At 51.9% G+C, this 20,376-nt stretch overlaps 22 non-coding genes and 3 pseudogenes across 22 annotated transcripts; all 25 read right to left on the reverse strand.

Moving 5' to 3' along the window:
• Positions 1-1,420: 1,420 nt before the first annotated feature.
• Positions 1,421-1,614, reverse strand: LOC120437170. Its single transcript, XR_005610870.1, has one exon. It is a non-coding gene; the product is annotated as a U2 spliceosomal RNA (small nuclear RNA).
• A 181-nt stretch (positions 1,615-1,795) lies between these two features.
• On the reverse strand, positions 1,796-1,908 carry LOC120437257. The gene has a single exon (XR_005610957.1). It is a non-coding gene; the product is annotated as a U5 spliceosomal RNA (small nuclear RNA).
• Positions 1,909-2,357: 449 nt separating this feature from the next.
• LOC120437130 lies at positions 2,358-2,541 on the reverse strand. Its single transcript, XR_005610844.1, has one exon. It is a non-coding gene; the product is annotated as a U2 spliceosomal RNA (small nuclear RNA).
• A 173-nt stretch (positions 2,542-2,714) lies between these two features.
• On the reverse strand, positions 2,715-2,827 carry LOC120437235. Its single transcript, XR_005610934.1, has one exon. It is a non-coding gene; the product is annotated as a U5 spliceosomal RNA (small nuclear RNA).
• Positions 2,828-3,445: 618 nt separating this feature from the next.
• Positions 3,446-3,630, reverse strand: LOC120437288. Its single transcript, XR_005610986.1, has one exon. It is a non-coding gene; the product is annotated as a U2 spliceosomal RNA (small nuclear RNA).
• Positions 3,631-3,810: 180 nt separating this feature from the next.
• On the reverse strand, positions 3,811-3,923 carry LOC120437254. The gene has a single exon (XR_005610954.1). It is a non-coding gene; the product is annotated as a U5 spliceosomal RNA (small nuclear RNA).
• A 449-nt stretch (positions 3,924-4,372) lies between these two features.
• On the reverse strand, positions 4,373-4,557 carry LOC120437282. The gene has a single exon (XR_005610980.1). It is a non-coding gene; the product is annotated as a U2 spliceosomal RNA (small nuclear RNA).
• A 175-nt stretch (positions 4,558-4,732) lies between these two features.
• On the reverse strand, positions 4,733-4,844 carry LOC120437234. The gene has a single exon (XR_005610933.1). It is a non-coding gene; the product is annotated as a U5 spliceosomal RNA (small nuclear RNA).
• Positions 4,845-5,627: 783 nt separating this feature from the next.
• Positions 5,628-5,809, reverse strand: LOC120437144. The gene has a single exon (XR_005610856.1). It is a non-coding gene; the product is annotated as a U2 spliceosomal RNA (small nuclear RNA).
• A 178-nt stretch (positions 5,810-5,987) lies between these two features.
• LOC120437209 lies at positions 5,988-6,100 on the reverse strand. The gene has a single exon (XR_005610908.1). It is a non-coding gene; the product is annotated as a U5 spliceosomal RNA (small nuclear RNA).
• Positions 6,101-6,478: 378 nt separating this feature from the next.
• LOC116321829 lies at positions 6,479-6,660 on the reverse strand. The gene has a single exon (XR_004199576.2). It is a non-coding gene; the product is annotated as a U2 spliceosomal RNA (small nuclear RNA).
• Positions 6,661-6,839: 179 nt separating this feature from the next.
• On the reverse strand, positions 6,840-6,952 carry LOC120437252. The gene has a single exon (XR_005610952.1). It is a non-coding gene; the product is annotated as a U5 spliceosomal RNA (small nuclear RNA).
• Positions 6,953-7,736: 784 nt separating this feature from the next.
• On the reverse strand, positions 7,737-7,917 carry LOC120437143 (annotated as a pseudogene).
• A 175-nt stretch (positions 7,918-8,092) lies between these two features.
• Positions 8,093-8,204, reverse strand: LOC120437232. The gene has a single exon (XR_005610931.1). It is a non-coding gene; the product is annotated as a U5 spliceosomal RNA (small nuclear RNA).
• A 616-nt stretch (positions 8,205-8,820) lies between these two features.
• LOC120437290 lies at positions 8,821-9,005 on the reverse strand. The gene has a single exon (XR_005610988.1). It is a non-coding gene; the product is annotated as a U2 spliceosomal RNA (small nuclear RNA).
• A 178-nt stretch (positions 9,006-9,183) lies between these two features.
• Positions 9,184-9,294, reverse strand: LOC120437229. The gene has a single exon (XR_005610927.1). It is a non-coding gene; the product is annotated as a U5 spliceosomal RNA (small nuclear RNA).
• Positions 9,295-10,070: 776 nt separating this feature from the next.
• Positions 10,071-10,248, reverse strand: LOC120437146 (annotated as a pseudogene).
• Positions 10,249-10,422: 174 nt separating this feature from the next.
• On the reverse strand, positions 10,423-10,534 carry LOC120437190. The gene has a single exon (XR_005610889.1). It is a non-coding gene; the product is annotated as a U5 spliceosomal RNA (small nuclear RNA).
• A 1,164-nt stretch (positions 10,535-11,698) lies between these two features.
• On the reverse strand, positions 11,699-11,884 carry LOC120437295. The gene has a single exon (XR_005610993.1). It is a non-coding gene; the product is annotated as a U2 spliceosomal RNA (small nuclear RNA).
• A 176-nt stretch (positions 11,885-12,060) lies between these two features.
• LOC120437248 lies at positions 12,061-12,176 on the reverse strand. The gene has a single exon (XR_005610948.1). It is a non-coding gene; the product is annotated as a U5 spliceosomal RNA (small nuclear RNA).
• A 447-nt stretch (positions 12,177-12,623) lies between these two features.
• Positions 12,624-12,806, reverse strand: LOC120437289. The gene has a single exon (XR_005610987.1). It is a non-coding gene; the product is annotated as a U2 spliceosomal RNA (small nuclear RNA).
• A 180-nt stretch (positions 12,807-12,986) lies between these two features.
• Positions 12,987-13,101, reverse strand: LOC120437230. Its single transcript, XR_005610928.1, has one exon. It is a non-coding gene; the product is annotated as a U5 spliceosomal RNA (small nuclear RNA).
• A 449-nt stretch (positions 13,102-13,550) lies between these two features.
• On the reverse strand, positions 13,551-13,732 carry LOC120437145. The gene has a single exon (XR_005610857.1). It is a non-coding gene; the product is annotated as a U2 spliceosomal RNA (small nuclear RNA).
• A 175-nt stretch (positions 13,733-13,907) lies between these two features.
• Positions 13,908-14,019, reverse strand: LOC120437191. Its single transcript, XR_005610890.1, has one exon. It is a non-coding gene; the product is annotated as a U5 spliceosomal RNA (small nuclear RNA).
• A 617-nt stretch (positions 14,020-14,636) lies between these two features.
• LOC120437155 lies at positions 14,637-14,805 on the reverse strand (annotated as a pseudogene).
• Between the last annotated feature and the right edge of the window lie 5,571 nt (positions 14,806-20,376).

The raw sequence follows: 20,376 nt of genomic DNA on the forward strand, positions 1-20,376 counted from the left end.
TAATCATTTTTACGTTAAGGGGAGGTAATTCTCCTCAGGGAAAAGACTCAGCCCAGGTTTCAAGGATCCTAACATCAATTTATTTCTCGTGAACAGAGCTCTTCCTTCACCTCACACGATTCTGGAGGGAGGGCTGATGCTCTATTCCTTTACGGACTCTCGGAGACGGCCTCTGCTGCAGAGCTGCATTAACCATACGATCTTTGGGGTTGACTGCAAAACTATATTAAGAAAGGAGACCTCATTTGGCGAGCCAGAGGGAAGACCCTAGAGTCCTCCCAGAGGAACTCCCTGACGGTACTTCAAGTCTTCCCTCTTTCCTGAAACAATTGTCCCAGAGGACAGTTCTGCCGCAGTTCTCTTTGCCAGCTGGGTATCAGGGGGACTGATCTTGGATGCTATCGCTTGAAGTGTTTCCACCTCCTTGTGTTCCACTTTCGACCTGTCCGACCTCCTCCTCTAAGGTTTCTGGTAGGACAGGCCCTCCATGCTCCTCCCATTTCCCGCCTCCCCTGTTCCTCTCCTCCACTCACAGGTTTTGGCAGCAAATCAAATTTTCAGGCCCAGCTGTATCAATCAGGTCCTCCTCATTACCTATTTCATTCAGGTTTTGCTCTCCAATCAAGCTTGTCCTCTTAAGTTTGTTTGCAAATGACCTAGGGCAATTTCTAAAGAGATGCCCCTCTCCTCCACACAAATTACACTTACGGTCATTTCTACATTCAGCATACGTATGTCCTCTTTCCTTACATTTCCCACAAATGATTTCCTCACATGCTTCCACCAAGTGCCCATGCTCCCCACACCTCCGACAGAGCTTTGGCTGCCCTGGTAGTGAATGTAGCCTCTATTGTCCCCCAAGACTATCATAGATGGGAGATGTTTCAGGCCCCGAAACCCATGGGGGTCTTCCCATTGCTGTATGGGGACCTTCCATGCACAGTTCCAGATTCCGTCCACATCCTCACCTTCATAGCCTGCCCTTTCACTGTGCAGTATCTTCCCAGCCACAAGCAAATGTCTTGAGCACTAATAGTTTCATTAAACATTCTAACAATCACCGTTTTCAAGGTGTTGTCAGTCAGTTTCTCAACAACAAATTCTTTAAATTGCGGTTTCACATTCTCATACCTTATCCAGAAATCCTCCAGATAAGCGCTTGAGCAAAAGCTCACGTCAAAACCTTTGTTGAATGGGAGGGTCAGGATACAGTTCAGGTCATTTGGTGAGAACCCCAACACCTGTTGAATCAATTTCCTGGAAAAATCCAATCTAGACATCTTTGGCAACTCTCCTTCATTTCTAATTAAGCTAAATCGCACACTGTGGTGCCTCCGCATGCCGGCATGGTAGGCCGCCATGGTGGAGGCACCACACAGCCAACAGATGCCTTTAAAAGACAAAACAAGACACAAACAGAGAATATTTTCAAAAAAAGGCAAACAGTAAAAAAACTTACCTTCAAAGTGAAGGGAAACCCGAAGTAGTTTCTTGATTCTTTTAGTAGACCAAGCACCCGAAGGAGACGATCGCAGTCTTAGCCACGGCCGAGAAACAAGTGCAAACTGATAAGAACAGATACTACACTTGATCTTAGCCAAAAGGCGAAGCGATGGCCTGCTACGGGTTCCTGGCTGAGCCGCCTTCTCGGGACACTTCTCGCTTGTGGCGGTGCTCACAGGAGGAGCCGCTTCAAATCTCCGCCCACCCACAGTACCTCAGAGGCCTCATGGAGCTCCCTGGAATTGCGCGCTGCTTTCTTCTGTTATTTCTTTTGAACAACGAGGAGAGGGCCCAGCCAGACGGCAGACCCTGACAAAAATAGGTGCAACTCTTTAGCGCTGCTCTCCACGGAAGTCTTTAGTAAAGGCGAAAAGACTTGTGCGTTCTGAAGAGAAGCCAGAGTGTGTGTTTCGTTTGCCTCGCAGGAAGCCGCAGTGACTGCTCGTCCCGGCTTCCGGCGTCACGGTAGGCCCCTGTTTGCTTGGCTGAAGCGGCAGATCTCAGGCCCGCCTGCTCTGCTCCAGAGCTCCACTTTGACAGGAAAGGGGTGACTGGAGAGGACGTTCATGGCTTCAGGCTGCTTTCTGGCCCTGGGCTTGGCAGACCTTCATTTCTTTGGTTTGTACGTTATGAAGAGAAGCCAGAGTGTGTGTTTCTTTCGCCTCGTCACGGTAGGCCCTGTTTGCTTGGCTGAAGCGGCATTTCTCAGGCCGCGCCTGCTCTGCTCTGCTCCAGAGCTCCACTTTGACAGGAGAGGCGTGACTGGAGAGGATGTTCGCGACTTCAGGCTGCTTTCTGGCTCTTCTCTGGCAGATGTTAATTTGTTTGGCATTCTTGCTTTTGCACAAGGTCAGCAAAGGGGCACCGTTCCCGGGGCGCTGCAATACCGGGGTCGATGCGTGGGCGAGCGGAGCGAGCCCCTTATTCAGCTCCCTGTTCTAAAAATGGGTTTAATCGTTGCCCCGAATCGGGGCGTATCAGATATTAAACTGATAAGAACAGATACTACACTTGATCTTAGCCAAAAGGCCGAGCGATGGCCTGCTACGGGTTCCTGGCTGAGCCGCCTTCTCGGGACACTTCTCGCTTGTGGCGGTGCTCACAGGGAGGGAGCCGCTTCAAATCTCCGCCCACCCACAGTACCTCAGAGGCCTGCGGAGCTCCTGGAATGCTGCTGCTTTCTTCTGTTATTTCTTTTGAACAACGAGGAGAGGGCCCAGCCAGACCCTGCCAAAAATAGGTGCAACTCCTTAGCGCTGCTCTCCACGGAAGTCTTTAGTAAAAGGCGAAAAGACTTGTACGTTATGAAGAGAAGCCAGAGTGTGTTTTCGTTTGCCTCGCAGGAAGCTGCAGTGACTGCTCGTCCCGCATCCGGCGTCACGGTTGGCCCTGTTTGCTTGGCTGAAGCGGCAGATCTCAGGCCCGCCTGCTCTGCTCAGAGCTCCACTTTGACAGGAAAGGGGTGACTGGAGAGGATGTTCGCGGCTTCAGGCTGCTTTCTGGCCCTGGGCTTGGCAGACCTTCATTTCTTTGGCTTGTACGTTATGAAGAGAAGCCAGAGTGTGTGTTTCTTTTCGCCTCGTCACGGTAGGCCCTATTTGCTTGGCCAGATCTCCACTTTGACAGGAAAGGGGTGACTGGAGAGGACGTTCATGACTTCAGGCTGCTTTCTGGCCCTGGGCTTGGCAGACCTTCATTTCTTTGGTTTGTACGTTATGAAGAGAAGCCAGAGTGTGTGTTTCTTCGCGCCGTCCGTCACGGTAGGCCCTGTTTGCTTGGCTGAGCGGCATTTCTCAGGCCGCGCCTGCTCTGCTCTGCTCCAGAGCTCCACTTTGACAGGAGAGGCGTGACTGGAGAGGATGTTCGCGGCTTCAGGCTGCTTTCTGGCTCTTCTCTGGCAGATGTTAATTTGTTTGGCATTCTTGCTTTTGCACAAGGTCAGCAAAGGGGCACCGTTCCCGGGCGCTGCAATACCGGTCGATGCGTGGAGCGAACGGAGGCGAGCCCCTTTATTCAGCTCCCTGTTCTAAAATGGGTTTATCGTTGCCCCGAATCGGGGCGTATCAGATATTAAACTGATAAGAACAGATACTACACTTGATCTTAGCCAAAAGGCCGAGAAGCGATGGCCTGCTACGGGTTCCTGGCTGAGCCGCCTTCTCGGGACACTTCTCGCTTGTGGCGGTGCTCACAGGAGGGAGCCGCTTCAAATCTCCGCCCACCCACAGTACCTCAGAGGCCTGCGGAGCTCCTGGAATTGCGCCTGCTTTCTTCTTCTGTTATTTCTTTTGAACAACGAGGAGGGCCCAGCCAGACGGCAGACCCTGACAAAAATAGGTGCAACTCTTTAGCGCTGCTCTCCACGGAAGTCTTTAGTAAAGGCGAAAAGACTTGTACGTTCTGAAGAGAAGCCAGAGTGTGTGTTTCGTTTGCCTCGCAGAGGAAGCACGCAGTGACTGCTCGTCCCGGCTTCCGGCGTCACGGTAAACCCTGTTTGCTTGGCTGAGCGGCAGATCTCAGGCCCGCCTGCTCTGCTCCAGAGCTCCACTTTGACAGGAAAGGGGTGACTGGAGAGGGCGTTCATGACTTCAGGCTGCTTTCTGGCCCTGGGCTTGGCAGACCTTCATTTCTTTGGTTTGTGCGTTATGAAGAGAAGCCAGAGTGTGTGTTTCTTTCGCCTCGTCACGGTAGACCCTGTTTGCTTGGCTGAAGCGGCATTTCTCAGGCGCGCCTGCTCTGCTCTGCTCCAGAGCTCCACTTTGACAGGAGAGGCGTGACTGGAGAGGATGTTCGCGGCTTCAGGCTGCTTTCTGGCTCTTCTCTGGCAGATGTTAATTTGTTTGGCATTCTTGCTTTTGCACAAGGTCAGCAAAGGGGCACCGTTCCCGGGCGCTGCAATACCGGTCGATGCGTGGAGCGAACGGAGCGAGCCCCTTATTCAGCTCCCTGTTCTAAAAATGGGTTTAATCGTTGCCCCCGAATCGGGGCGTATCAGATATTAAACTGATAAGAACAGATACTACACTTGATCTTAGCCAAAAGGCGAGAAGCGATGGCCTGCTACGGGTTCCTGGCTGAGCCGCCTTCTCGGGACACTTCTCGCTTGTGGCGGTGCTCACAGGAGGGAGCCGCTTCAAATCTCCGCCCACCCACAGTACCTCAGAGGCCTGCGGAGCTCCCTGGAATTGCGCGCTGCTTTCTTCTGTTATTTCTTTTGAACAACGAGGAGAGGGCCCAGCCAGACCCTGCCAAAAAATAGGTGCAACTCCTTAGCGCTGCTCTCCACGGAAGTCTTTAGTAAAAGGCGAAAGACTTGTACGTTATGAAGAAAGCCAGAGTGTGTGTTCGTTTGCCAGAGGAAGCGCAGTGACTGCTCGGCCCGGCTTCCGGCGTCCACGGTAGGCCCTGTTTGCTTGGCTGAAGCGGCAGATCTCAGGCCCGCCTGCTCTGCTCCAGAGCTCCACATTGACAGGAAAGGGGTGACTGGAGAGGACGTTCGCGGCTTCAGGCTGCTTTCTGGCCCTGGGCTTGGCAGACCTTCATTTCTTTGGCTTGTACGTTGTGAAGAGAAGCCAGAGTGTGTGTTTCTTTCATCTCGTCACGGTAGGCCCTATTTGCTTGGCCAGATCGCCACTTTGACAGGAAAGGGGTGACTGGAGAGGACGTTCGTGGCTTCAGGCTGCTTTCTGGCCCTGGGCTTGGCAGACCTTCATTTCTTTGGCTTGTACGTTATGAAGAGAAGCCAGAGTGTGTGTTTCTTCGCCTCGTCACGGTAGGCCCTATTTGCTTGGCCAGATCTCCACTTTGACAGGAAAGGGGTGACTGGAGAGGGCGTTCATGACTTCAGGCTGCTTTCTGGCCCTGGGCTTGGCAGACCTTCATTTCTTTGGTTTGTATGCGTTATGAAGAGAAGCCAGAGTGTGTGTTTGTTTCGCCTCGTCACGGTAGGCCCTGTTTGCTTGGCTGAGCGGCATTTTCAGGCGCGCCTGCTCTGCTCTGCTCCAGAGCTCCACTTTGACAGGAGAGGCGTGACTGGAGAGGATGTTCGCGGCTTCAGGCTGCTTTCTGGCTCTTCTCTGGCAGATGTTAATTTGTTTGGCATTCTTGCTTTTGCACAAGGTGAGCAAAGGGGCACCGTTCCCAGAGGCGCTGCAATGCCGGTCGATGCGTGGAGCGAGCGGGCGAGCCCCTTATTCAGCTCCCTGTTCTAAAATGCGTTTAATCGTTGCCCCAATCGGGGCGTATCAGATACTAAACTGATAAGAACAGATACTACACTTGATCTTAGCCAAAAGGCCGAGGCGATGGCCTGCTACGGGTTCCTGGCTGAGCCGCCTTCTCGGGACACTTCTCGCTTGTGGCGGTGCTCACAGGGAGGCAGCCGCTCAAATCTCCGCCCACCCACAGTACCTCAGAGGCCTGCGGAGCTCCTGGATTTGGCGCTGCTTTCTTCTGTTATTTCTTTTGAACAACGAGGAGAGGCCCAGCCAGACGGCAGACCCTGACAAAAATAGGTGCAACTCTTTAGCGCTGCTCTCCACGGAAGTCTTTAGTAAAAGGCGAAAGACTTGTACGTTATGAAGAGAAGCCAGAGTGTGTGTTTCTTTCGCCTCGTCACGGTAGGCCCTGTTTGCTTGGCCAGATCTCCACTTTGACAGGAAAGGGGTGACTGGAGAGGACGTTCATGGCTTCAGGCTGCTTTCTGGCCCTGGGCTTGGCAGACCTTCATTTCTTTGGTTTGTATGCGTTATGAAGAGAAGCCAGAGTGTGTGTTTCTTTTCGCCTCGTCACGGTAGGCCCTGTTTGCTTGGCTGAAGCGGCATTTCTCAGGCAGCGCCTGCTCTGCTCTGCTCCAGAGCTCCACTTTGACAGGAGAGGTGTGACTGGAGAGGATGTTCGCGACTTCAGGCTGCTTTCTGGCTCTTCTCTGGCAGATGTTAATTTGTTTGGCATTCTTGCTTTTGCACAAGGTCAGCAAAGGGGCACCGTTCCCGGGCGCTGCAATACCGGGTCGATGCGTGGAGCGAACGGAGCGAGCCCCTTATTCAGCTCCCTGTTCTAAAATGGGTTTAATCGTTGCCCCTGAATCGGGGCGTATCAGATATTAAACTGATAAGAACAGATACTACACTTGATCTTAGCCAAAGGCCGAGCGATGGCCTGCTACGGGTTCCTGGCTGAGCCGCCTTCTCGGGACACTTCTCGCTTGTGACGGTGCTCACAGGGGGAGCCGCTTCAAATCTCCGCCCACCCACAGTACCTCAGAGGCCTGCGGAGCTCCCTGGAATGCTGCTGCTGCTTTCTTCTGTTATTTCTTTTGAACAACGAGGAGAGGGCCCAGCCAGGCGGCAGACCCTGACAAAAATAGGTGCAACTCTTTAGCGCTGCTCTCCACGGAAGTCTTTAGTAAAGCGAAAGACTTGTACGTTCTGAAGAGAAGCCAGAGTGTGTGTTTGGTTTGCCTCGCAGGAAGCCGCAGTGACTGCTCGTCCCGGCTTCGGCGTCACGGTAGGCCCTGTTTGCTTGGCTGAAGCGGCAGATCTCAGGCCCCGCCTGCTCTGCTCCAGAGCTCCACTTTGACAGGAAAGGGGTGACTGGAGAGGGCGTTCATGACTTCAGGCTGCTTTCTGGCCCTGGGCTTGGCAGACCTTCATTTCTTTGGCTTGTACGTTATGAAGAGAAGCCAGAGTGTGTGTTTCTTTCGCCTCGTCACGGTAGGCCCTATTTGCTTGGCCAGATCGCCACTTTGACAGGAAAGGGTGGTGACTGGAGAGGGCGTTCATGGCTTCAGGCTGCTTTCTGGCCCTGGGCTTGGCAGACCTTCATTTCTTTGGTTTGTATGCGTTATGAAGAGAAGCCAGAGTGTGTGTTTCTTCGCCTCGTCACGGTAGGCCCTATTTGCTTGGCCAGATCTCCACTTTGACAGGAAAGGGGTGACTGGAGAGGGCGTTCATGGCTTCAGGCTGCTTTCTGGCCCTGGGCTTGGCAGACCTTCATTTCTTTGGTTTGTATGCGTTATGAAGAGAAGTGTTTCTTTAGCCTCGTCACGGTAGGCCCTGTTTGCTTGGCTGAAGCGGCATTTCTCAGGCAGCGCCTGCTCTGCTCTGCTCCAGAGCTCCACTTTGACAGGAGAGGCGTGACTGGAGAGGATGTTCGCGGCTTCAGGCTGCTTTCTGGTTCTTCTCTGGCAGATGTTAATTTGTTTGGCATTCTTGCTTTTGCACAAGGTCAGCAAAGGGGCACCGTTCCCGGGCGCTGCAATACCGGGTCGATCGTGGAAGCGAGCGGAGCGAGCCCCTATTCAGCTCCCTGTTCTAAAAATGGGTTTAATCGTTGCCCCGAATCGGGCGTATCAGATATTAAACTGATAAGAACAGATACTACACTTGATCTTAGCCAAAAGGCCGAGGCGATGGCCTGCTACGGGTTCCTGGCTGAGCCGCCTTCTCGGGACACTTCTCGCCAGTGGCGGTGCTCACAGGGAGGGAGCCGCTTCAAATCTCCGCCCACCCACAGTACCTCAGAGGCCTGCGGAGCTCCTGGAATTGCGCGCTGCTTTCTTCTGTTATTTCTTTTGAACAACGAGGAGAGGGCCCAGCCAGACCCTGCCAAGAATAGGTGCAACTCCTTAGCTGCTCTCTCCACGGAAGTCTTTAGTAAAAGGCGAAAGACTTGTGCGTTATGAAGAGAAGCCAGAGTGTGTGTTTCGTTGCCTCGCAGGAAGCTGCAGTGACTGCTCGTCCCGGCATCCGGCGTCACGGTTGGCCCTGTTTGCTTGGCTGAAGCGGCAGATCTCAGGCCCGCCTGCTCTGCTCCAGAGCTCCACTTTGACAGGAAAGGGGTGACTGGAGAGGATGTTCATGACTTCAGGCTGCTTTCTGGCCCTGGGCTTGGCAGACCTTCATTTCTTTGGCTTGTACGTTATGAAGAGAAGCCAGAGTGTGTGTTTCTTCGCCTCGTCACGGTAGGCCCTATTTGCTTGGCCAGATCTCCACTTTGACAGGAAAGGGGTGACTGGAGAGGGCGTTCATGCTTCAGGCTGCTTTCTGGCCCTGGGCTTGGCAGACCTTCATTTCTTTGGTTTTATACGTTATGAAGAGAAGCCAGAGTGTGTGTTTCTTCGCCTCGTCACGGTAGGCCCTGTTTGCTTGGCTGAAGCGGCATTTCTCAGGCCGCGCCTGCTCTGCTCTGCTCCAGAGCTCCACTTTGACAGGAGAGGCGTGACTGGAGAGGATGTTCATGACTTCAGGCTGCTTTCTGGCTCTTCTCTGGCAGATGTTAATTTGTTTGGCATTCTTGCTTTTGCACGAGGTCAGCAAAGGGGCACCGTTCCCGCGGCGCTGCAATACCGGGTCGATCGTGGAAGCGAACGGAGCGAGCCCCTTATTCAGCTCCCTGTTCTAAAATGGGTTTAATCGTTGCCCCGAATCGGGGCGTATCAGATATTAAACTGATAAGAACAGATACTACACTTGATCTTAGCCAAAAGGCCGAGAAGCGATGGCCTGCTACGGGTTCCTGGCTGAGCCGCCTTCTCGGGACACTTCTCGCTTGGACGGTGCTCACAGGGAGGCAGCCGCTTCAAATCTCCGCCCACCCACAGTACCTCAGAGGCCTGCATGGAGCTCCCTGGAATTGCGCTGCTGCTTTCTTCTGTTATTTCTTTTGAACAACGAGGAGAGGGCCCAGCCAGACCCTGCCAAAAATAGGTGCAACTCCTTGCGCTGCTCTCCACGGAAGTCTTTAGTAAAAGGCGAAAGACTTGTACGTTATGAAGAGAAGCCAGAGTGTGTGTTTCGTTTGCCTCGCAGGAAGCCGCAGTGACTGCTCGTCCCGGCTTCCGGCGTCACGGTAGGCCCTGTTTGCTTGGCTGAAGCGGCAGATCTCAGGCCCGCCTGCTCTGCTCCAGAGCTCCACTTTGACAGGAAAGGGGTGACTGGAGAGGACGTTCGCGACTTCAGGCTGCTTCCTGGCTCTGGGCTTGGCAGACCTTCATTTCTTTGGTTTGTACGTTATGAAGAGAAGCCAGAGTGTGTGTTTCTTTCGCCTCGTCACGGTAGGCCCTGTTTGCTTGGCCAGATCTCCACTTTGACAGGAAAGGGGTGACTGGAGAGGACGTTCATGGCTTCAGGCTGCTTTCTGGCCCTGGGCTTGGCAGACCTTCATTTCTTTGGCTTGTACGTTATGAAGAAAGCCAGAGTGTGTGTTTTTTCGCCTCGTCACGGTAGGCCCTATTTGCTTGGCCAGATCTCCACTTTGACAGGAAAGGGTGACTGGAGAGGACGTTCATGCTTCAGGCTGCTTTCTGGCCCTGGGCTTGGCAGACCTTCATTTCTTTGGTTTTTGTGCGTTATGAAGAGAAGTGTTTCTTTCGCCTCGTCACGGTAGGCCCTGTTTGCTTGGCTGAAGCGGCATTTCTCAGGCCGCGCCTGCTCTGCTCTGCTCCAGAGCTCCACTTTGACAGGAGAGGCGTGACTGGAGAGGATGTTCGCGGCTTCAGGCTGCTTTCTGGCTCTTCTCTGGCAGATGTTAATTTGTTTGGCATTCTTGCTTTTGCACAAGGTCAGCAAAGGGGCACCGTTCCCGGGCGCTGCAATACCGGTCGATGCGTGGAAGCGAGCGGCGAGCCCCTATTCAGCTCCCTGTTCTAAAAATGGGTTTATCGTTGCCCCGAATCGGGCGTATCAGATATTAAACTGATAAGAACAGATACTACACTTGATCTTAGCCAAAAGGCCGAGCGATGGCCTGCTACGGGTTCCTGGCTGAGCCGCCTTCTCGGGACACTTCTCGCGTGACGGTGCTCACAGGAGGCAGGCGCTTCAAATCTCCGCCCACCCACAGTACCTCAGAGGCCTGCATGGAGCTCCCTGGAATGCGCGCTGCTTTCTTCTGTTATTTCTTTTGAACAACGAGGAGAGGGCCCAGCCAGACCCTGCCAAAAATAGGTGCAACTCCTTAGCGCTGCTCTCCACGGAAGTCTTTAGTAAAAGGCGAAAGACTTGTACGTTATGAAGAGAAGCCAGAGTGTGTGTTTCGTTTGCCTCGCAGGAAGCCGCAGTGACTGCTCGTCCCGGCTTCGGCGTCCACGGTAGGCCCTGTTTGCTTGGCTGAAGCGGCAGATCTCAGGCCCCGCCTGCTCTGCTCCAGAGCTCCACTTTGACAGGAAAGGGGTGACTGGAGAGGACGTTCGCGGCTTCAGGCTGCTTCCTAGCTCTGGGCTTGGCAGACCTTCATTTCTTTGGTTTGTACGTTATGAAGAGAAGCCAGAGTGTGTGTTTCTTTCGCCTCGTCACGGTAGGCCCTGTTTGCTTGGCCAGATCTCCACTTTGACAGGAAAGGGGTGACTGGAGAGGGCGTTCGCGACTTCAGGCTGCTTTCTGGCCCTGGGCTTGGCAGACCTTCATTTCTTTGGCTTATGCGTTATGAAGAAAGCCAGAGTGTGTGTTTCTTTCGCCTCGTCACGGTAGGCCCTATTTGCTTGGCCAGATCTCCACTTTGACAGGAAAGGGGTGACTGGAGAGGACGTTCACGGCTTCAGGCTGCTTTCTGGCCCTGGGCTTGGCAGACCTTCATTTCTTTGGTTTGTACGTTATGAAGAGAAGCCAGAGTGTGTGTTTCTTTCGCCTCGTCACGGTAGGTCCTATTTGCTTGGCCAGATCTCCACTTTGACAGGAGAGGCGTGACTGGAGAGGATGTTCTCGGCTTCAGGCTGCTTTCTGGCCCTGGGCTTGGCAGAACTTCATGTCTTTGGTTTGTACGTTATGAAGAGAAGCCAGAGTGTGTGTTTCTTTCGCCTCGTCACGGTAGGCCCTGTTTGCTTGGCTGAAGCGGCAGATCTCAGGCCCCACGTGCTCTGCTCCAGAGCTCCACTTTGACAGGAAAGGGGTGACTGGAGAGGACGTTCGCGGCTTCAGGCTGCTTTCTGGCCCTGGGCTTGGCAGACCTTCATTTCTTTGGTTTGTACGTTATGAAGAGAAACCAGAGTGTGTGTTTCTTTCGCCTCGTCACGGTAGGCCCTGTTTGCTTGGCTGAAGCGGCATTTCTCAGGCCGCGCCTGCTCTGCTCTGCTCCAGAGCTCCACTTTGACAGGAGAGGCGTGACTGGAGAGGATGTTCGCGGCTTCAGGCTGCTTTCTGGCTCTTCTCTGGCAGATGTTAATTTGTTTGGCATTCTTGCTTTTGCACAAGGTCAGCAAAGGGGCACCGTTCCCGGGCGCTGCAATACCGGGTCGATGCGTGGAGCGAACGGGCGAGCCCCTTATTCAGCTCCCTGTTCTAAAAATGGGTTTAATCGTTGCCCCGAATCGGGGCGTATCAGATATTAAACTGATAAGAACAGATACTACACTTGATCTTAGCCAAAAGGCCGGCGATGGCCTGCTACGGGTTCCTGGCTGAGCCGCCTTCTCGGGACACTTCTCGCCAGACGGTGCTCACAGGGGAGGCAGCCGCTTCAAATCTCCGCCCACCCACAGTACCTCAGAGGCCTGCGGAGCTCCCTGGAATTGCGCGCTGCTTTCTTCTGTTATTTCTTTTGAACAACGAGGAGAGGGCCCAGCCAGACGGCAGACCCTGACAAAAATAGGTGCAACTCTTTAGCGCTGCTCTCCACGGAAGTCTTTAGTAAAAGGCGAAAGACTTGTAATGCGTTCTGAAGAGAAGCCAGAGTGTGTTTTGTTTGCCTCGCAGGAAGCCGCAGTGACTGCTCGTCCCGGCTTCCGGCGTCCACGGTAAACCCTGTTTGCTTGGCTGAAGCGGCAGATCTCAGGCCCCGCCTGCTCTGCTCCAGAGCTCCACTTTGACAGGAAAGGGGTGACTGGAGAGGACGTTCATGACTTCAGGCTGCTTTCTGGCCCTGGGCTTGGCAGACCTTCATTTCTTTGGTTTGTACGTTATGAAGAGAAGCCAGAGTGTGTGTTTCTTTCGCCTCGTCACGGTAGGCCCTGTTTGCTTGGCTGAGCGGCATTTCTCAGGCCGCGCCTGCTCTGCTCTGCTCCAGAGCTCCACTTTGACAGGAGAGGCGTGACTGGAGAGGATGTTCGCGGCTTCAGGCTGCTTTCTGGTTCTTCTCTGGCAGATGTTAATTTGTTTGGCATTCTTGCTTTTGCACAAGGTCAGCAAAGGGGCACCGTTCCGGGCGCTGCAATACCGGTCGATGCGTGGAGCGAACGGAGCGAGCCCCTTATTCAGCTCCCTGTTCTAAAAATGGGTTTATCGTTGCCCCCGAATCGGGGCGTATCAGATATTAAACTGATAAGAACAGATACTACACTTGATCTTAGCCAAAAGGCGAGAAGCGATGGCCTGCTACGGGTTCCTGGCTGAGCCGCCTTCTCGGGACACTTCTCGCTTGTGGCCGGTGCTCACAGGGAGGGAGCCGCTTCAAATCTCCGCCCACCCACAGTACCTCAGAGGCCTCATGGAGCTCCCTGGAATTGCTGCTGCTTTCTTCTGTTATTTCTTTTGAACAACGAGGAGAGGGCCCAGCCAGACGGCAGACCCTGACAAAATAGGTGCAACTCTTTAGCGCTGCTCTCCACGGAAGTCTTTAGTAAAAGGCGAAAGACTTGTACGTTCTGAAGAGAAGCCAGAGTGTGTGTTTCGTTTGCCTCGCAGGAAGCCGCAGTGACTGCTCGTCCCGGCTTCCGGCGTCACGGTTAACCCTGTTTGCTTGGCTGAAGCGGCAGATCTCAGGCCCGCCTGCTCTGCTCCAGAGCTCCACTTTGACAGGAAAGGGGTGACTGGAGAGGATCGTTCGTGACTTCAGGCTGCTTTCTGGCCCTGGGCTTGGCAGACCTTCATTTCTTTGGTTTGTACGTTATGAAGAGAAGCCAGAGTGTGTGTTTCTTCCGCCTCGTCACGGTAGGCCCTGTTTGCTTGGCTGAAGCGGCATTTCTCAGGCCGTGCCTGCTCTGCTCTGCTCAGAGCTCCACTTTGACAGGAGAGGCGTGACTGGAGAGGATGTTCGCGGCTTCAGGCTGCTTTCTGGTTCTTCTCTGGCAGATGTTAATTTGTTTGGCATTCTTGCTTTTGCACAAGGTCAGCAAAGGGGCACCGTTCCCGGGCGCTGCAATACCGGGTCGATCGTGGAAGCGAACGGAGGCGAGCCCCTTATTCAGCTCCCTGTTCTAAAAATGGGTTTAATCGTTGCCCCGAATCGGGCGTATCAGATACTAAACTGATAAGAACAGATACTACACTTGATCTTAGCCAAAAGGCCGAGCGATGGCCTGCTACGGGTTCCTGGCTGAGCCGCCTTCTCGGGACACTTCTCGCCAGTGACGGTGCTCACAGGAGGGAGCCGCTTCAAATCTCCGCCCACCCACAGTACCTCAGAGGCCTGCGGAGCTCCCTGGAATTGCGCGCTGCTTTCTTCTGTTATTTCTTTTGAACAACGAGGAGAGGGCCCAGCCAGACCCTGCCAAAAATAGGTGCAACTCCTTAGCGCTGCTCTCCACGGAAGTCTTTAGTAAAAGGCGAAAGACTTGTACGTTATGAAGAGAAGCCAGAGTGTGTGTTTGTTTGCCTCGCAGGAAGCTGCAGTGACTGCTCGTCCCGGCATCCGGCGTCACGGTTGGCCCTGTTTGCTTGGCTGAAGCGGCAGATCTCAGGCCCGCCTGCTCTGCTCCAGAGCTCCACTTTGACAGGAAAGGGGTGACTGGAGAGGATGTTCATGACTTCAGGCTGCTTTCTGGCCCTGGGCTTGGCAGACCTTCATTTCTTTGGCTTGTGCGTTATGAAGAAGACAGAGAGTGTGTGTTTCTTTCGCCTCGTCACGGTAGGCCCTATTTGCTTGGCCAGATCTCCACTTTGACAGGAAAGGGGTGACTGGAGAGGACGTTCATGGCTTCAGGCTGCTTTCTGGCCCTGGGCTTGCAGACCTTCATTTCTTTGGTTTGTACGTTATGAAGAGAAGCCAGAGTGTGTGTTTCTTTCGCCTCGTCACGGTAGGCCCTGTTTGCTTGGCTGAAGCGGCATTTCTCAGGCCGCGCCTGCTCTGCTCTGCTCCAGAGCTCCACTTTGACAGGAGAGGCGTGACTGGAGAGGATGTTCGCGGCTTCAGGCTGCTTTCTGGCTCTTCTCTGGCAGATGTTAATTTGTTTGGCATTCTTGCTTTTGCACAAGGTCAGCAAAGGGGGCACCGTTCCCGGGGCGCTGCAATACCGGTCGATGCGTGGAGCGAACGGAGCGAGCCCCTTATTCAGCTCCCTGTTCTAAAAATGGGTTTATCGTTGCCCCGAATCGGGCGTATCAGATATTAAACTGATAAGAACAGATTTTTCTTTTCTCGAAAAGTTTTATTGACACTCAAACATAGAAACCAAACACAGTCATCTCATAAGATTCAAATTCCACCCAGTTTAAAAGATTACTTTTTATTTCTTCCCACCCTTCCTTAAAAGAAAGTGCAGTGGAGCAATAAAAACAATTTGTAAAAGCCGTCCTGTCTCTTCACAAGCTCCTGGTGCTCAGGGGCATCCTCACCACTTTGCTCCTTCCCACCTGCCTCTCCCGGAGAGCCAGGCCGTTGCTGCTTTGACCTCCTGTGTGTGGCAACGGCTCCTCCGTCCGAATGGGCACAGAGGCGATTCTTCTTTGTGGCTGCTCCCACGGCTTGCTGCTTGCAGCACAGATCTCTTTTATTGTTGCTGCCGCCATTCGGAGAGCAGTCACGGGGGGGATCTGCATGTGCTTGCTTACCAGCAAGTTTCTGGAGGTCCAAATGGCGTCTTTGATGGCAGCGAGAGTCAGCCACTGCTTCTCAAAGTCTTTCCTTTGTGCCTTTGCTCCCTGGCTCACCCCATAGAGCACTAACTGTGCTGTTAGGACCTCCCTTGCTGGTAAGTGCAGGGAATTGCGAGGAGCCGGCCATTGCCCACAGGTCTCGGACAGCGCTGCACTCCCAGAGCAAGTGCCTCACCGACTCAGGCGCGCCACAACCAGGCCGGGACACATGGCTGTTGCAGACATGCCCGAGAGTGCATCACGGACCTGACTGGGAGGATCCCATGAGCCACCATCCAGGACACATCCCGGAGCCTATGCGAAAAAGAACGGGACGGACTCACCAATCGCCACACATCTGTGGCTTCACCAATCGAGAGGCCGCGCACTGGAGTCACAGCTTCTCGCTCCTGCACAACAGAAATGAGAGACCGGTGTTTAGTTAAAATGTTTAAGTCTTCGTTTTCCAAGTTAAAGGAGACTAAAAAGGACTTTAGCTCAGCATAGGCCGGGGAGACTAAAGGAGACAGGCACTTTTAAATCCACGGTATCAATTTTCTCTGTCTTAAGTAGCTCCCAGCCCAAAATCTAACCCATGCCTGCGTTTTGGGGTTACTAGATCGGGCCGTGGCCTGCCTCAGGTGGCTGCTCGTGTGAGAGACTTCCTACAAACAGATACAGGTCTGGAACCCCTTTCCTCCATTCTCCTTCATTTTCTTCATTGTCTCCTTCTAAGTCTCTCCCATTTAGAACCCCATAAGAAGTAGAAAATGGCTCGTTCCAGTTCTAAGAGCACTTTTCTGGGAGGGATAAAGACTGAGCTGACTAAGAGAAGTCGGGGTAAAATCACTGCCTTGATGATTAACACCTTGCCCTCCAAGGTCAGCGTTCTCAGTCCCCAGTAACCCAGCTGTTGCTTCACTTTCCCTATAATTACCGACCAATTTGTCTTGCCACCTCCTTCCTTATCAAACCTGATCCCTAAAATCCTCTGGTCGTTTTGTGTCAGATTCATCTCAAGCCCAGTCAAACCTGTAGCCTCCCATGGTCCATAAAATTGTACCTGAGTCTTGTTCTTATTAAGCTTGGAAGCCGAGGCCTTCCCGAACCAGTCAGTCGCTTCAAAGGTCCTTTTCACGAAGACAGATCTGTACACAAAATATTGATATCGTCCATGTACAGGACACATTTTGCTACTTGTCCGCCACTCCTGGTACTTCCAAACCCTTTATCCCTTTGTCTCTTCTCAAGATCTGCGCTAGTGGTTCTACGCCGATAACATAAAGAAGTGCAGATAGGGGACACCCTGACGAACACCGCAGTGTAAGTCCACCGCCCCAGTCAAGATCCCATTAATGACAAATCTACTACTGATCCCATTATACAACAGTTTCACCCAAGAAATAAACTGCTCTGAAAACCCCATTTTCTGCAGCACTCTAAAGAGATACTGATGCGAGATCCGATCAAAGGCTTTCTCAAAATCCAAGTTTAAGACAATTAGCCGAATGTTTCTATCCTCGCAAAACAAATGGTGTCCCTGATCAATACGAGGCTATCAGTGATCTTCCTATCCTTAACAGCACAGGCTTGATCCGGGTGAATTATCTGGCTTAGCACAGGGCGTATCCGTGCTGCTAAAGTTTTGCTAAAAAACTTGCAGTCGCAATTTAGGAGCGCAATTGGTCTCCAATTTTTCAGGTCGGTCTTGTCCTTACCTTTGTGAGCAAGAGTGACTACCCTATTCTAAAACTGTCCGGCAGCCTGTCAAGTTGGCTAAAATCTATAAAAACAGAAAGTAGGTCCACGGCCAAAATGTCCCAGAAAGTCCGGTAGAATTCCCACGGGAGTCCATCCATCCCTGGGGACTTCCGTTCTTAAAACTCTTAAGACACTGATTGAGCTCAGTCAATGTAAAGCCTTGGCTCAATAAACCACTGTCTTCAACAGTCTTGTCGATAAACTCAAGGTTTGTGCAATAATCTCTTCATTAACATTTTTTTCCCATATAACTCTTTATAATAATCTTCGATCACTTGCATGATCTCCTCGGTGGTCTCAACTTTTGCCCGGCTTTGTTTGTTAGTCGTGCAACAGAAGCCAGATTTGCTCATAATTTTCTTGAAGAAATATCTTGTGCATTTTTCACCTTCATCTCTCTCTTTCCCTACTTCTTAAAATAACCCCCCTACTTTTTATATCCGCAATTATCTGCATTTTCTCCTTGACCTCTTTTATTTCGTCATTAAAATCCATCCCCAATTGGTTTAAACGATAGTACCTCTGTAGTCTTTTCTGCAGCCCCATCCTGCGTCTATTCTCAGCAGCCTTCTTCCTTTTCCCGGCCTGTTTAAAAAAAAGCTGTGTCCTTTCTTTAACCGTTTCCCACCACTCTGCACGTGTTTCATAAAAATCCTGGAGGGTCTGCCACTCACGATACCGCTCCTTATACTGGCCGATCAAATTTTGGTCCTCAAGCAAGGAGCAGTTAAGTCTCCACAGTCCTCTCCCCATCGTCACACACGATGCCAAAGTGATAGTGCTGGACAGCATCATGTGATCAGAAAAGAAAACGGGTATCAATCTAGCATCAGTTGGCAAGACATCTCTCACAAACAAATAGTCAATGCGAGAGGCCCTAGAGCCATCCCACTAAACCAGGTGAAGCCCTCCTCCCTGGGGTGTATTACTGCAAAACAGTCTGTTAGTTTAAAATCTCTAACCATCCCCTGTAATAAGAGTGACGTCTTGTCCACTTTAAAATCTTGCCTGGCTCGTTTCCTATCCTTTCTACTTAGGACACAGTTAAAATCCCCCAAATACTAAAGGCACCTTTCCCAACAAATGGGGCTGCAGCTCCTCTAAAAGGTCATATCTTTCATGTTTATCATTAAACCCATAAACATTCAAGAGGTTAAAATCCTTGTCCATATAACTCAAATTAACTACAAGTGCTCTTCCTTCCCTCACCACAGTGCTCCCTTTACCAGCACAAAGGGTTTTTACCAAAACAGCTACTCCATCATTCTTATTCCCATTTGATCCACTCCATATTGATGGTTGTGGCCACATGTCCTGCCACTGGTTATAAGCTTTTAAAAAGGGTATTGCACATTCCTGAAGTAAGATCACATCCGACGTTACAGTATTTAGAAAGGATAACACACTCTGGGCTCTCATTTTGGTCCTAACACTTCTAACATTTATAGTTGAGAAGGTAAGAGCCATAAGGGGTAAGACAAAAGGCAAACTAATCATTTTACGTTAAGGGAGGTAATTCTCCTCAGGAAAAGACTCAGCCCAGGTTTCAAGGATCCTAACATCAATTTATTTCTCGTGAACAGAGCTCTTCCTTCACCTCACACGATTCTGGAGGGAGGGCTGATGCTCTATTCCCTTTACGGACTCTCGGAGACGGCCTCTGCTGCAGAGCTGCATTAACCATACGATCTTTGGGGTTGACTGCAAAACTATATTAAGAAAGGAGACCTCATTTGGCGAGCCAGAGGGAAGACCCTAGAGTCCTCCCAGAGGAACTCCCTGACGGTACTTCAAGTCTTCCCTCTTTCCTGAAACAATTGTCCCAGAGGACAGTTCTGCCATGAGTTCTCTTTGCCAGCTGGGTATCAGGGGACTGATCTTGGATGCTATCGCTTGAAGTGTTTCCACCTCCTTGTGTTCCACTTTCGACCTGTCCGACCTCCTCCTCTAAGGTTTCTGGTAGGACAGGCCCTCCATGCTCCTCCCATTTCCCGCCTCCCCTGTTCCTCTCCTCCCACTCACAGGTTTTGGCAGCAAAATCAAATTTTCAGGCCCAGCTGTATCAATCAGGTCCTCCTCATTACCTATTTCATTCAGGTTTTGCTCTCCAATCAAGCTTGTCCTCTTAAGTTTGTTTGCAAATGACCTAGGGCAATTTCTAAAGAGATGCCCCTCTCCTCCACACAAATTACACTTACGGTCATTTCTACATTCAGCATACGTATGTCCTCTTTCCTTACATTTCCCACAAATGATTTCCTCACATGCTTCCACCAAGTGCCCATGCTCCCCACACCTCCGACAGAGCTTTGGCTGCCCTGGTAGTGAATGTAGCCTCTATTGTCCCCAAGACTATCATAGATGGGAGATGTTTCAGGCCCCGAAACCCATGGGGGTCTTCCCATTGCTGTATGGGGACCTTCCATGCACAGTTCCAGATTCCGTCCACATCCCTCACCTTCATAGCCTGCCCTTTCACTGTGCAGTATCTTCCCAGCCACAAGCAAATGTCTTGAGCACTAATAGTTTCATTAAACATTCTAACAATCACCGTTTTCAAGGTGTTGTCAGTCAGTTTCTCAACAACAAATTCTTTAAATTGCGGTTTCACATTCTGATAAGAACAGATTTTTTTCTTTCGAAAAGTTTTATTGACACTCAAACATAGAAACCAAACACAGTCATCTCATAAGATTCAAATTCCACCCAGTTTAAAAGATTACTTTTTATTTCTTCCCACCCCTTCCTTAAAAGAAAGTGCAGTGGAGCAATAAAAAACAATTTGTAAAAGCCGTCCCGTCTCTTCACAAGCTCCTGGTGCTCAGGGGGCATCCTCACCACTTTGCTCCTTCCCACCTGCCTCTCCCGGAGAGCCAGGCCGTTGCTGCTTTGACCTCCCTGTGTGTGGCAACGGCTCCTCCGTCCGAATGGGCACAGAGGCGATTCTTCTTTGTGGCTGCTCCCACGGCTTGCTGCTTGCAGCACAGATCTCTTTATTGTTGCTGCCGCCATTCGGAGAGCAGTCACGGGGGGGATCTGCATGTGCTTGCTTACCAGCAAGTTTCTGGAGGTCCAAATGGCGTCTTTGATGGCAGCGAGAGTCAGCCACTGCTTCTCAAAGTCTTTCCTTTGTGCCTTTGCTCCCTGGCTCACCCCATAGAGCACTAACTGTGCTGTTAGGACCTCCCTTGCTGGTAAGTACGGGAATTGCGAGGAGCCGGCCATTGCCCACAGGTCTACGGCAGCGCTGCACTCCCAGAGCAAGTGCCTCACCGACTCAGGCGCGCCACAACCAGGCCGGGGACACATGGCTGTTGCAGACATGCCCGAGAGTGCATCACGGACCTGACTGGGAGGATCCCATGAGCCACCATCCAGGACACAT

Source organism: Oreochromis aureus, unplaced genomic scaffold (assembly GCF_013358895.1).
Source record: "Oreochromis aureus strain Israel breed Guangdong unplaced genomic scaffold, ZZ_aureus HiC_scaffold_59, whole genome shotgun sequence".
Taxonomy (NCBI): domain Eukaryota; kingdom Metazoa; phylum Chordata; class Actinopteri; order Cichliformes; family Cichlidae; genus Oreochromis; species Oreochromis aureus.